The following is a 12744-nucleotide window of genomic DNA, read 5'->3' as shown; positions in this document are numbered from 1 at the left end:
TGACTAGATACTGTCAGTAACTCTGTCTTAGCATAATTTTTAATCCTCTAGGTACTCCAGAACCATCTAACGTGCATTTTATTTTTGGAGTACATAATTTATTATTAGTTTAAGTACAGTATATAGTACACAGTATATATACACAGTATGTGTGGGTGTATACATATGTGCTTGATTCTATAAGGGGGAAAGCCACATAAGGGCCCATTTCTTATATATGGATATTTTAGGCATAAAAATATTTCTAAAAAGTGGCTTAGTAAAGCTGAATGATTTTATCTAGGTGGATTGCCTTCAGATATGTCAGTCAAATATTAAAAAACCTTTAACTTTACTCCATAGCAGCACTAGCTGCTATAACTAAACTTAAAACAAAAAGTAAGGCAATTTGTGTTTGGTACATTATTTCTTTGTTGTGACAATGCTTCTTGGTAATAAATGTTATACTGTTAGAAACCGTGTTTGTTACCATTTTCAACTGATGCCACATTTGTAAGGATCATGCATTTGTGGGATGAGCAGCAGAGCTGAGTATATGGGTTTTTTTTAGTTCTACTGTCAAAATTCAAGACTTTAATAACTCAAAATTTCTGAGTTTTTTTTCTGCATATACGACTTTATAGTTTCAATAACATAAATTTTTCTCCAAAAAAGTGGTGACTTGTTTGCTCAAAAGTTAAGGTATTCTCATTTTAAAATCTTTTAGGGTAGCATTCAAAAACATTCAAAACTATCTTGCAAATTAATTTGGCTAAAATAGATGCTAGTGTTTGCATATTGTCACTTGCTGTTTCAGGATCACCACTGGTACTCAGACTATAGGCTGATACAACTGCATTATTATACAATTTGAATGAACTATTCCAAAAAACATTGGTATACTCTGTGTATTACCTGTGTATACCCTGCATTACACCACTGGATAGTAGAACTTTAGAGTGAAAGGATATGGGGAGAGAGAAAGAGCGAGCCCAAAAAGCATCAGGCTCAGGAGTCAAACCTCCTGGTGCAGCAGGGATTATAGCTCCTGAAGCCTACATGGAGACCTGGTGTTACAGTTGAGTTGAGCCAGCACCAATCTGTGAGGATTTTTTTTAACTGGTATGAATCTCACTGAATCAATATTATTGTTACCATGTTTTGAACAAAAGACAACAAGGCCACCAGGGAAAATTGGTGGTCCCGGGCCCTAGTGTTTGAGTACATTTTTAATGGAAAAACAGTAAGAGATAGGTATGGAAAAAAAGAAAACACTTTTACCACTTTTGAACAAGAGTCACCATGGTTGACACAAATTCACAATTCCTTTAAAGTAGCTTTCAGATTTCCCCATAGACTTTAGGAGTGTCACTCACGCACCTTTTTTACGTTTCCTTTTTATAAAATGAAGATCTACATCTAAGAAATCAAACAATGATTTAATCTGATGCTATAGTGATGTCTTAAATCAGTATATCAAAACTCCTTTTAACTGTGCTGGTTATACAATACAGCTATCTAGGATAATAAGCCTGTCACTTCTCACTTGTTTACTTATCTCAGATCTTCAAAATTGCTAGCACAAGGTTAAATACTGTGCAAAAGTAAGAGAACATTTGCTTTGGGGTTTGAGCTACATTTTGTTTGAGTACAGGACCTGTTCCTATAAGTCTGGTATGCTATCAAGTACTGAACTCAAAGCTTTTATGTTCAGTCCACAGCAATTCAGTCTTTTTTCCTCACCAACTGCTCCCACAAGTGTCTAGAAAGTTGAGAGGAGGGTCTTGCCCCCGAACGAGTCAGTTTGACCTGCTTTTTGTTCATCAGGAAGGGTCGCTTTTCTTTTATTGGTGTCTTGCATTGGAATCTGCATGTCCCTCCAAAGCAATCGAGATACTAGTGAGAGTAATTGGATTTGCTTTTTCCACATTAGAAGGTTTCCTATAATCAAACAAAATATATAAAAAATGTAGTCATTTTTATTTTGTACTAATAAGAATTAAATGTTGACTTTGATTAGTGGCATGTTGGGCATAAAGCAAGTGTTATTGTTGAACACATTTATCCACACTCCTGTGGTTTTGCTCTCAGATGTTTGTGTAATAAATTCCAGCTTGCTGGACAAACTGAGGCTCTCGAGTGCGAGCTTTCTATTCTCCACTAGCCTACTTTTATTTTTATCAGTGAATAATCATTTAGAGCAAGGTCATTTTGATCTTCTGCCTCAATAGGCCTCAATTAAATATTCATTCAGTCTGATGTGGCCTCCTCGGCAGCTTCTTTGGTATGTGTGTTAAAGAGACAAAAGACTGTGCTTTTGATTACACAAGCTGGGACTTTTTCAAAGAGATCAGGCACCATTATATAGAGTTAAACAATCTTTTCCACTAATCAACAGAGTTGTTGGTAAAGTGTTTACTTTGGCTGGGATTAGTGATTTTGTCCTTGAATGTTAAAACAAAAACCATTCAGAGATTCAGTTTGCAAAGCTTTATCGAGCAGCGTCTCAAAGGCTCATGTTTCATTGCCGTGCTGAACATGTGCAACATAAATTTCAGCAATTCATCTGCAACTATGTCCCACTTAGTCCTCTACAGACAAGAATATACAATATGTGCCTTAAACCTGGTATAAAGAATTACTCAAGTTCTGTAACTGTTTGGGGTGTACATTTTTTCCTTATACGCACAATTGACTTATTTTGATGCGACTGCAGTGTAATGGCAGTGATAACTTCATGGCTGTAGGTACTGCAGTCCTACTCTGCTAGCAATTTTGTGAATAACTACTTGATAGAAAGTCATAATGACTGACTTTTAAAGTGTAGTGTCTACAGCAGCATAATGTTTCCCTTTTGTCCATTTCTCCAAGTAATAATGTAATACCCCTAATACAACTAATGTAGGGAACAGCATGTCCTTAACAAAGACAAATCTCCATTTAAAACCCCTGAACATGGTCAAGATATTCTTCATTGTTGACATTGTTGTTTTGATGGTTTGCTATTCCTTAGTAATCACTCATTCATGTGTCTGTTTTCCTGCTTTGGTAATCGGCTGGAATAGGCATCTCCTCTCTTAAGCTCTGAGCCATTCCCATTCTGCCATGACTTCTCTCGATCCAATCATCCTGCTCTTGTCATATTTTAAAATCTGTTCTTCTCTCCTCTGAAGTCAGTCTGTTGTTTCAGAGCGACCACTGAAACTCTCCTCCACCCCAGCCACCTCCATTACATCTCATTGGTCCATCTTTTTCGGGCCATCCCACATCCCTTCATCGCCACCTCCAAGCCATCTCATCAGTGTCCAGGTCAAGCTCCTCAGAAGTCCACTTCTCATCTTAACCTACTCCTTCCGTCACCACAACCAGTGTCGAGGTGGGTGTGTACTATCCTGCTTGTTTCTCACAGTCATTCAGGTGATTTTTTTGTTAACTCCAAGTGGACTTTCATGTGTTTTGCACTGAAGAGAGGCTTCCATTTTGACACTCTGCCATGAAGCCTAGATTGGTGGAGGGCTGCAGTGATGGTTGTCCTTCTGGAACTTTGTTCCATCTCCACACAGGATCTCTAAGTGACAAATGGGTTCTTGGTCACCTCTTGCTAAGGCCCTTCTCCCTGGATTACTTAGTTTTTTTTAGCCTTCCCAAGACCTGTGCCTTGCAATAATCCTGTCTCTGAGCACTGCAGGTCTTTTTTTATAATGTCTTTGTATAGGAAGTATTAATTAATTAATTAATAGGGAGGTAATTTGATTCATTTTGCAGACAGAATTGCAAGAGCAGCCAAATGTAAGTTGGCCTTGTTTTATTTCATACACCAACTTTTCCTACAGTGCCGTGCCAAATAATAAAAAGGAAATTTCCCACTGCTTTAGGTTAACAAAACTAACAGTGCCTGTATAAAGTTATCCCCTCAATACCAAATCAAAGTATGGATTTTTCCCTTAATAAATATGGACTATTAAGTAGATATAGTCATTCTATGCCCTTTTTTTGTACTATTGCAGATTTGTTTCTTTGAAAACAGCTCATTTTGATTCTATTGTAACCAATTATGATTGATCTTATTTATTCAACTGATCAGTCACTCTTCACCTTTTCAAAATCCTGAAAAAAAGTCTATTTTTTTCATTTGATACTCTGATTCAGATTTCAAGGGGACCTATGAACTCGTTTTTTAAGTAGATGTTAAAACTTGTAAAAATAAATAAAAGTAAATTAAAGGCATCATGCCAGCACATAATGTTAAACTATATTAGTGCTACTATTGTCCCATTCAACAAAATGGTACTGTCCTTAAAGATGACTGTGTCATTGAGGACTCAAAATGCTGAAGAATGTCTTTAATTTTGGTTGACAAACAAACGAAATGTCCTTAAAATGTCAAGTTTTCTTGTACAGACTTTTTGGATAAAGATATTTTTCCCTGTTTGGAAAAATACGTGCTTTGATAGATCTTCTTTTCCACTATATGGAACATATCTCCATCCCTGCCATTACATTTATCACTTGATTCAGCAAGTATCTGAAAGCGCAGCGGGTGAACAATGGGTCCAAGGATGATTTGCACATGAATGATGTCTCTGAATGAGAGTGGGTTACAGACGAAGGCTGTCTCTCCATAGACGGGGCAGGAAGGTTTGCTCCCCTCTGCCCCCACTCCAAAGACCAGGTGAGATTCTCCGACACAAAGGGCCAGCAGAAATGTGTTCAGCATGGACGCCTTAAACCCTTATTATGGTGATGCTTTATGAGGGATTTTATTGGACCTATGTCAAAGGATTGATTTGCACCCATCTGCAGCTGAATACGCCATCTTTATGGTTTCCTTATGTATATATATGTCCAAAGGGCTTTGATCTTTTGATAGAATACTATAACGTTGCTATGTTACTATAGCCTAGATACCATTGTGTCCATTCTTACAAAAACCAAGGTAAAGCATACAATATTCATCAGAATGCATAAAAATGATGGTTAGATTACTAGATAAAAATAAGTAAAATAAATAACTAACATGACAAAGTCACTCAAGTAATGTGTTTTTGCAGCGTTTTTACCTAACAATCATTAAAAGCTCCTAAAATAATAGAATATCCTTGCTTGCATCACCAGTGATTTCTAATTTAGGGCATGTGGCCCCTTGGAGGGGCCCAAAGCTATGACAGGGATGGCTCAGGAAGGCAGAATAAAAAACAATGCATGGCAAATTTTATGAGAAGACTTCTGGGTAAAGTGCAGAGGTTAGCACTGTTGCCTCATAGCCAGAGGGTCCCTCATTGCCTCTCGCCAAATGACAGCTGGGATCAGATCCAGTCCCACGTGACCCTGGATGGGATAAGCAGTGTAGATAATGGAGGGATGGATGGACTTCCAGGTAAATGTAGGGCAAACAAGGAATCTACACCACACAACACAACCACCAGCAAAAAGGCATAAACATAAGATGAGTTATATCTGCTCCTTTGTAAAATGGTGGGAATGAAAGAGAGTCACACTTCCATCTTTTGCTACATACTTCCTGTTTGAGAGGTTATAAATAGAGGGATATTTTTCTAATGCAGAAGCAGGACTTGGCAGAAAAAGTTTGGGAACCACCTACCTATGGAGACAATGGTAGAAAAAAAATACAGAACCTGTAAAAAATACTCACCCCCTTGAATGTTTTACCCTTTAATTCATTTAATAAATCAATCATGGCCAATATAATTTGGATTTTTTTTTGAAAAAAAAAATGAAAGTGAAATCAGATTTCTACAAAGTAATGTCAAATAAGCAAGAATACGAACTGTAAAAAAAGTGACTGCATAAATACTCACCCCTTCTAAAGTGACCAACCTAATTCAACAGAGGTCCAGCCAACTGGTGCTAGTAGTATCTCTAGCAACGAAATGGGAATCATCTGACTGCAGTAAATGTGTCTCAAGTGACTGTAGTTTAAAAACACCTGTTTCTGGAAGGTCCAGTCACTGGTTGATCAGTATTCTTGGCTACCATTACATAATGAAGAGAAAAGAACACTCCAAGCAGCTTAGAGAAAAGGATACTGAAAAGTATAGACAGGGGAAGGATACAATAAAAATTCCAAGACACTGAACATGCACCAGAGTTAAGTTAAATCCATAATCAGGAAATGGATGGAATATGGCACATGTGAAAATCTGCCTAGATCAGACTGCCCTCACAAACTGAGTGACCGTGTAAGAAGGAGACGAGTGAGAGAGGCCACCAAGACACATATGTCTACTCTGAAGAAGTTACAAGCTTCAGCAGCAGAGATGACAGACTCTGCATACAACAGCTGTTGCCCAGGTTCTTTACCAGTCAAAGCTTTATGGAAGAGGGGCAAGGTTAGCGCTACTGTTGAAAAAACACTCATTAAAACTAACTAGAGTTGCCAAATGCATGTGGTAGACTCCACGGTGGAAGAAAGTTCTTTTGTCTGATGGGACCAAAATGGTGCTTTTTGGGCATCAAATAAGACGCTAGGGCTGGGTATTGTTAAGAACCTCATGATTCGATTCGATTTCGATTCTTTAGGTTGCGATTCGATTTGATATCGATTCAATTTGATATTGATTTAAATGCTTCAATGTTGATTCAGTACGAAGTAGAAATACACAAATAACCTGTTGACAATTTGTTAATAATTATTTTCATGCCCATGTGAACATAATTGGTAAGTCCCTTCACATTTTTGAGCAATAAAACATCTGAAAATAAAAAAACTGCACAATAATAACTTATTTGTGCAAATGGAGTACAAAAGTAAAAAACATGACAGTTCTGTATAACCACTGAAAAAGTAAAGTGCATGTAAACTTTAATAATATTTATTTCCTCTTTGAAATTGTGATAAACGTCACATAACATGGTTATGGTTGGTTGTTGTTTGGTCAAGTGCGGCCTCCGTCCATACAACGCGAATCACACACACAGCGACCCCCACTGGCCAGGAGGTGAATCGATTCAGAGGATTTGCTGAATCGATATTGAATGGGGGGGGGGTATTACAATGCAACGATTAATTGATATTTTTTCCCACCCCTACAAGACGCTATGTTTGATGGCCACCACACAGTGCACATCACTACAAATACACCATCTCCAATGGGAAGCACAGTGGTGGCGGCAGCATCATACTGTTGGGATACTTTAAACAGCTGGCCCTGGAAGGCTTGTAAAGGTAGAGGGTAAAATGAATGCAGCAAAAAATCATGAAAGACAATCTCATTCAGTCTGCAAAAAGACTACAGCTGGGAGAAGATCTATTTTCCAGCAAGACATAGACCCAAAGCAAACAGCAAAAGTTTCACAAAAATGGTTTAAAGACAAGGTGAATATTCTGGAGTGGCCGAGTAACAGCCCAGACCTCAATCCCATAGAGAATTTGTGGCTGGACTTGAAAAGGGTTGTTTTTTAAGTCCGATCCTCGTGCAGCCTGACAGAGCTTGAGCAGTTTTGCAAAGAGGAATGAGTTAAACTGTTGCTAGTTTATAAACTGCAATGTGGCAGAAGTTGCCATATTGGGAATCCAGTCACAAGGTTTTTGTTTGAGTTTCCTCAATAGAAAAAGCAATGTGTTGATAAAGAACTACAGTAGTGTAATAGCTGGTGCATGATCTTACATGAGTTAGTAATTGCTACATAAGGCTAAAATGTCATCATTTGTCAATATTTTTTCAAAAAGTAGCTTTGAATATCAGTTTAATGTCGTCTTAATGGAAAACTTACCAACAGCAACATTACCGAAAAGAAATTGTGATCATTTAATAATTCATAAGAGCAGTGGATAATGAAATACAGCTCATCTTTCAAGGTCATATTTCTGATTGATGAAAAAAAAAAAGAAATAAGTTCAAGGGACAGAACAATTTGTTGCAAATGTGCTCCAAGCAAATAGGCCAATGTGTCCCAGTGTTACCCCTGCCTCATGTCCATTTTTGTGATTCTAAGTCTGAGGGGACAAGAAGGACCGGCTTTGCTCAGCCATAATGAAGAGACCTAAACTGGAGCGGTGGTCAGAGAGCTCCAAATGTAGATTGGCAGATTCCTGCTCGAGATGCTTCAAATCACATTATAATTAACCGCATTTAGGATGGAGAGCAGAGAGTCCCTGCTTAAAGCTATTCCCATGATTCTCTCTCTCGCTGCCTCGCACGTTTCCCTCTGTCACTCTCTTCCTCCGTCCCCATCTCTTGCTGTCCCCGTTTTCAGTTGGGGTAATTAATATGGAAAGATGGAAAGGCATCATATTCTACAAATTCCTATGAGATTGGCTTGCAAAAGCTGTTAAAGCCAAGTAGGCAAATTAGTATTCATGCAGGTTTTCCTGATGCAAGTCATCTTTCCCTGTGGGACCAAGTAGTAGATTGGGTAGACAGGCAGCGCTCATCCTTGATTATGTGAGCAGAATGCCACCACAGCACCCAGAGCCCAGTAGGAAAAAAAAGCATTCCTTAGGCAGTAAATCAATTTCTGTGACCTGCTAAATGTAATTGACTACACTCTAATTCTTTAACCCTGTGTATGAGGGTGAAAACACATCCTGAGGTACAATGATTACCAGCTATTATAAAATCCATGGTTTCTGTATCAGTTAATAACCATTTACTGCAAAATTATACATAGTGACGGTAAACAATTGCTTTAATGCACTAGTCATGTCTTTGTTTAGTCAATCAGATGGACCGCAGAAAACCACCTATTATTCAAAATAGGAAATGGTTTGGTAAAGAGTTTTTGCTTTTAGATACATAAAAATTTGTATGTAAATTGAGATGTTAATATTTCAGCTTGTGCTGAACACTGGATATGGCCTTTACTGGTATGGTTCATACACCATAGCATTCCCTGGGAACATTTGAAGCTGTTTTCCACATAAAATCCTTTGGTGATTATGGATTATGCATTACTGTAGTTTTAGGGGTTTGCACAGCACAACATAGGAAATGCATCTTTAATTATGTCAAATATATAGCCTGCAAATGCAGGTAATTTGTGTAGGAAAATACTCTGTTTCAGTTTCATCTCACAGATCACAATCACAGCTCTAAAAGCCAAAAACATAGAGATCTTAAGCCTTCATAAACATAATTTCTTTCACTGGCGCACTCCTCTGACACTTTCTTTAATCCACCCAGAGTTTGTAGGGACACATGCGTCCCTTGCCTCAACTTGACCACTTGCAGGCCCAGGACATGAGCTCTGACTTTAGCCAGACTAATTAGCAGTCCACCCTCAAGTCCGTTCCTGCATTCCTATTAGACCGAGCTCAGCAATCTGGTGGAAGGTAATTTGGTGCTCCATGCACACAGGGCGCAGCATTGACACCTTATGCTTCATGATTGAAGGCAATCTCCTGGGGACAGCGCTAAATTTATTCATGGTGCGCTCTCCCACAGCCACCAGAGACGTGTCTGTGCCCGTCTGCTACACATTCACAGATTTCCTGCTCTGCATCTTTCCCCGAATGCACAAATAATACTAAATGATCTGAGGGAGTTGTTTCACTGTCTTATATTCCTATCCTTGCAGGAACCTCTGCTGATCTCTTGCTGAGCGACTTTCCCGTGCTCCAAACATGAGTCTCCGAATTGAAGACAATGCATAATGTCAGGCTGCCAAATGTTACCGCATTTACAAATCTTCACCCTCACAACCTCTTCCATTCCCTCTTTCTCCCGAGAGAACACACGTTAACAAAGTTATGTGCACACATGTCTGCTCTCAGTGCAGCTGGGTCACAGGAAGTGGCATTAATGTAATTCCTTGTTGATGGCTGGAACCTGTTGATAATAGAGATGTTAGCAAAGGTGATCAAAGCAGATTAGCCAGGGGGATTGGTCGGGCTCACTGTCATTAACACGGGATGTTATCTAGGAGTAAGCATGCTAGCTAGTCCTCACCGGGGGGAATCCAGGGTCAGCCATTAGCATGGAGGAGAGATGCTAATACTCAGCTTGAATCAACAGATCTCTGACTGACTGCCTCCATGTACTTACTGCTTAGCTCTCATGAGCCAGTTGCACATACAGGTGAACTTTAATTCTGTTAAGATTTTGGGGAAGTTATGGTACTTTAAATAATTTGCATCCATGGACATGAACATTTATTCAGTCTCAGGGACATCACCCTTTTGACATGGTCTTGAAGTCTATCAACAGTGGCAGCCATAGGGAGATTGTTATATCATGCTAACTAGGTATGAGGACTTGACATTTTGGCTTCCCTGTACCCTAAAGGTCTTTGAACACTGAGTCTGTTATTTTTGGATGTGTTTTTTTGGAATCCCTGATCCCAAAAACAATCACCATACGCTGAAACCTTGCACACTGAGTCTGTTGCATTTTATTTGTATCCACTGCAGAATTCGTAGAACGGGGCAAATTGTTGGATCCATCCATTCCAGCAGAGATCCTCATATGTCACCAGCTCGTATATCACAGCTGGACAGTCTCTGTTAGGTGACTGTGAGAACAAACTGATACCTTTATTTGTTCTATTTACATGGTTGAAGTATACATAATATGCAGGAAATGAACACTCTAGCTGATTCTGAAAAAAGCATGACAGACAAAAGTTTTGGTATCAGTGTGCAGACATGATTAGAACAACATGAGAGTGATTTTCTTTCTAAATGTGTGAAAAATTCCCACACACACAAAAAAAAAAACCCAGATCCAGAGTGCAAAGGCTTTTTTACTCTTAATTTCGCAAAACTTAGACCTTAAACTTAGACTTAGCCTCATTCATTAACACTTTGTCTGCCATGATGTGTTCATTGAAGCACATTACAATTATCGGTGTCCGCGACTTCCGGTGACGTCGGAATGCAGAAGACGTGTTAGTCTCGTTCTCCCGTGCTTTCACTCTTAAAAGTTCTTTTTCTCAACCCCGTTTAACTTTTGGAGCACGCCACTTCATAGCCCTTTCTAGAGAACTATTTTCAAGCATAATGCCCAAAACAACAAAGTCTGAGAGGGCTGACGGCGAGTCCCCGACCACAAGCGATAGCTCATGCTTTGCTGACATAGCTAGCCGGCTGGAGGAGCACTGTGCTAGCATCTTGGCTGACAACAACAAAAACTTTGCGGCCCTCGAGAAACAACAATTATCGGTGTCCTTTCAAGATGGCCGCCATTCTATCTAAGATGCTCTACAGCCACTCTCAACACAAAACTGATCAAAGCACAGAAACTTTTCAAATTTAATAAAGTAAACTTGTTTATTTATTTTTGGTAGTATTTGTAGTTTGATGTGGCATGAAAAGTTTTTATCAGCAGTAACAAGTGACAACACCGCTAAGCAGGAAGTACACATATGAGGACACTGGGATTTTTTAATGGTCCAAAAATTAGCAAATATAGCTAAGACAGATTTAGGAAAGATACTAACAGCTTACAAGTAAAAATGAGTATAAATGCTTATTGTATGTGGTAACAATTGGTCTACACTGATTTTTATTTGTATGGGAGACATTTTCAGGGCATATTTCTTTATCAAGAGCAGAAAGATTGATGAAGAGATCAAGGTTATAATAGTTTGGAGGTTTTCCATTAGTTTATTTTTTTTAATTTAGTTTTTACCTTGTGTTTTACATTTCAATCTAGTTTTAATTGTTTTTTCTGCTAGGTTGCTAGAGTTTAGTTTAGTTTTTATTTTTCAAAAATGCTTTGTTTTAGTTTAGTTTTTATTAGTTCTAGTCTTTTCTGCAATGTTGGATACCTATCAGGGGCGAGACCCAAAAGGGCTCATCACTTCATTTCATTTATTCAGTTTTGAAAAGATGTTGAATACCCATTTATCGGGTACTTTGTATTGTGAGGTAGAGTCTGACTATTTTTCAGGTATTCCCACGTGTCACGGGATTGCAGTGGGATTCCCATGGGATGGGAGTCATTCCACTATTCAACCATCTTATTAGGATGGGATGGTGGGGGGAAGTAAACAGGAGTGGGCAGGAGCAACCACAACAATAGAGCGATTTTTGTAAATATCCATACGTAGTTTTTATGTTTATTCGGTAAGTTGTTTTTTTTAGCAGAAAATGGACAGAAGCACTGCATATTGACCACGCTTGGCAGCCATTTTACACAAAGTTTTCTTTCAGTGAGCTAACAAAGGTCAAACAAAAAACACTTACCCCACCGGAAACAGCACTGCTGACACTTCGTTCAACAATACAAGCCATAAATGTAGTTTAAAGAAGTAAAAGTCTCGAATATATTAAATACAACATAAGATGCAATATTTGGGTATACGGTATATTGTGCTATTTAAATGGGTGGGACTGGATTGGAGTGGAGTTATTCTACTGGGAGAAGGATGGGACGGGATTTTTTAAATAAAATCTGGTTTGGGATTGGAACAGGTCGTGATTATTATTTTTTAGGTAGTGGGATGGGGCAGGAATGAAAAGCCTCTCCTGTGTTACCCCGTATTATGAGGTGTATGTCCCAAACCTAAACCTTTAAATTTCATTTTGTGAGAATGATAAAAATTGAAATTTTTTTCTGTTTCAGTTTTTTTTAAAGATTACCTTTTGGATATATCTTTTTTTTTACATAAGAAAAATACTTTTTTTCATGATTTTGTTTGTTTGTTTTTTTTTTTTTTTATGACATGCATTACTTTCAAAAAAAAAAAAAAAAAAAAAAACAAGTCCTTAACTTTGAAACCAGGTCAAAAAGATGTTTGCCTTATGTAACAACAAATATGATTAAAAATAAGAGGCTTTTGCAGCTCAAGGAGCTGTGTGCTTTC

The sequence above is a fragment of the Cheilinus undulatus genome, linkage group 18 (genome assembly GCF_018320785.1).
Source record: "Cheilinus undulatus linkage group 18, ASM1832078v1, whole genome shotgun sequence".
Taxonomy (NCBI): domain Eukaryota; kingdom Metazoa; phylum Chordata; class Actinopteri; order Labriformes; family Labridae; genus Cheilinus; species Cheilinus undulatus.
This window is presented reverse-complemented; position numbering follows the sequence as displayed.